At 31.0% G+C, this 3175-nt stretch overlaps 1 protein-coding gene across 11 annotated transcripts in view; it reads right to left on the bottom strand.

Moving 5' to 3' along the window:
- Positions 1–3175, bottom strand: part of LOC122712875 (glutamate-gated chloride channel) — a 65540-nt gene that overhangs the window by 2625 nt on the left and 59740 nt on the right. The window lies entirely within an intron of this gene.

Genomic DNA, 3175 nt, shown 5'->3' with positions numbered 1-3175 from the left:
GTAAATATACAAAATGACTCGTTTAAAAAAAGAAAAAAAGGTAAATATACAAAATGATTCGTTTAAAAAAAGAAAAAAAAATAAATATACAAAATGACTTTAAAAGAAGAAAAAAAGGTAAATATACAAAATGACTCGTTTAAAAAAAGGTAAATATACAAAATGACTCGTTTAAAAAAAAGGTAAATATACAAAATGACTTTAAAAAAAGAAAAAAAGATAAGTATACAAAATGACTCGTTTAAAAAAAAGGTAAATATACAAAATGACTCGTTTAAAAGAAGAAAAAAAGGTAAATATACAAAATGACTTTAAAAGAAGAAAAAAAGGTAAATATATAAAATAACTCATTTAAAAAAAGTAAAAAAAAGGTAAATATACAAAATGACTCGTTTAAAAAAAAAGTAAATATACAAAATGACTCATTTAAAAAAAGAAAAAAAAGATAAATATACAAAATAACTCGTTTAAAAAAAGAAAAAAAAATAAATATACAAAATGATTCGTTTAAAAGAAGAAAAAAAGGTAAATATACAAAATGACTCGTTTAAAAAAAGAAAAAAAAGATAAATATACAAAATAACTCCTTAAAAAAAAGAAAAAAAGGTAAATATAAATAATTAATCGAATTGTATCGGGATCTCTGACAGGGGAGAGACGAAGGAAGCGTCTCGATTCCGATGTGAACGACAACTCTCTCTTGTAACAACTGTACAATATCTAAAAAAAAAAAAAATCGTTTCGAAGATGTTTATTTTGATATCTTTCCCTCGAACGAACGATAAGAATTTCCCTTCGCGATCCTCGCGCAGTTTAATGCACACTTTTTTCTTTTCTTTTCTTTTCTTTTCTTTTCTTTCTTTCTTTCCATCCTTATATTCTTTTTTCTTTCTTCTTTTCATTATCATTAAACTGAGCGAAACGGATGAGAGAGAGAGCGAATTTCTGTTGACCGGGACAGTTGCGTTTGAGAAAGATATTTTTAACGTCAAGCTTATGCTACAATGTTCAAGCTTCAATTACGGGTCAAGTTCAATGGCGAAAAAAAAAAGCGATTGTCGACGTCACAATCATATTATATTATCGTTTTATATATATATATATATATGTATATATTATTAATAATATATATATATCTATAGGAAGGAAATGTACGTGTATACAGCTGGATTATATGGATTGGATCGCATGAGAGTTGGAAAGAGGAATTAAAAAAAAAAGAGAGAGAGCGAGAGAGAGAAAGAGAGAGACGATGATTGTGACGATGTAAATTACAGGAGGAAGAATGGAACGGATTCCGGTCGTTTCGTCGTTCATTGTACTCGTCGATACATCTCGCGCGTCGTTAAAACGATTTTAAGAAAAAAAAAAAAAAAAAAAGAAAGAAATCGTTTCTCTTTTCTTTTTTTTAATTAAGGAATTGCGAATTCCTCGATGAATGAATATTTCGAATATATTTTACATCGATCCAAGGGAGGAAAGAGAAAGAGAAAAGAGAGAAAGAGAGAGAAAGAGAGAAAAAAGAAAAAGAAAGAAAACGAAACCTCCAAGTCCATCGTCGTCTTTGTTTCGATCGAGTTCGATAAAAAGTAAGTTCTTGTATTCTGGTATAAATTGTATAAATTGTTTGTTGAATGATGAATAATTAAAAAAAAAAAAAAAAAATCACGGACTCGGACGAAAAGAAACGATCGAATCGAAAATTACGTTATTTTTCTTTTCTTTTGGAAAAAAAAAAGCATCGCTCGCAAATCAAAAGAAGCGAATAATCTCTAATTTCTGGCTGGCTAAGATCCATACATATAAAACGTATCTGCACAACTGTTTATCAACTCGAGCAAAGAAAATTTTGATTTGACATCATCTAAAAAAAAAAAAAAAAATAAAATCGAATAAAATCGTTCCTCTTCGATCTGCGAGCGATCTCTGTGAATATTTCGATTAATTTCGAGTAATCGCCGGCTCTCGAACAACTTTTACTTTTAAATTTTACGCGTGGGAGCGCGATCAAGCGACACACACACACACACATATATATATATATATATGTGTATGTATTATTAAACGGAGAGAGGTCATCACGAAAAAGTTTTCCTCTCACAAAACAACGCGTTGGAGGATGATAAAGCGTATATTATTTGCCACGGCGGAAGGGATCGAACACGGCGGTGGATAGAGTGAAGATAGTCGTTGTAAATACCGTTGTAAATGTATCAACGCGTTGGATTCGCGCGATTTCGTAAAACGGAATCGGATAAGGTATATCGAATAATAAAGTTTCGTCAAGGCAACATGTATTATTATAAGGATGTTTATCGTGCAAGTTTTATATGTATATATACGTATATACGTATTTATACATATACATACATATTTTGCATGCATCACATGCGTTCACATGCGTAATACGTACAGGTTAAAGGTTCGTCCCTGTTCACCGATTCAAAATGCGGATTCATGCATAACACTCGTGCTCGTTTGGATTTACAAAAAGAAAAAGAAAGTTGCATATATTGTTATTGTTCTTATTATTCGAAACAAAATTTGTAAGAAAAAATTTGTATCGATTTTCGATTCTTGCGAATCCAAAACGAGACGAGGAACAGCAGCTATAACAAGCGATAATCGCAACCATCTATTCAATGCAGATTTTTTATTTAATAAAAGTAAAGCTATTCTTTCGTTCTACCTTTCGTCAAACAGATTGCTCGCCAAATTCATCATCGCCTCTTCCGTTCATCGCCGTAATAATCGGCGGATAATGGTATATATTTGTGAATCTTGCGGCATTCTGTAAAGCTTCCATGCAATTGTTGCATCTTTTTATGCAATAACACACATATATATATATTTAATTAAGTGCACCCAGTGTATGGAAACAACGGCTGTTTTTCTTTTTTTTTTTTTTTTTTTTTTTTTTTTTTATCAAGACTAGGAACGAGAGAATGATAGAAAGAGCGAGAGAGGAGAAATAAAGAAAAAAATTTCCGTGTATGTTTGTGTGTGTTTGTGTGTGTGTGTGTGTGTCCTTTTGTGTACGATTCGTAGGAAGAGAAGAAGGAAGAAATAAGAATTAGAGAATAGATGGAAAAATTGGAATAGGAGAAAATAGATAGCGAGAAGTGGAAATAGAGAGAGAGAGAGAGAGAGAGAGAGAGAGAGAGAGAGAGAGAGA

This window comes from Apis laboriosa, unplaced genomic scaffold, assembly GCF_014066325.1.
Source record: "Apis laboriosa isolate Shangri-la unplaced genomic scaffold, ASM1406632v1 scaffold21_cov150, whole genome shotgun sequence".
NCBI lineage: Eukaryota > Metazoa > Arthropoda > Insecta > Hymenoptera > Apidae > Apis > Apis laboriosa.
This window is presented reverse-complemented; position numbering and strand designations above follow the sequence as displayed.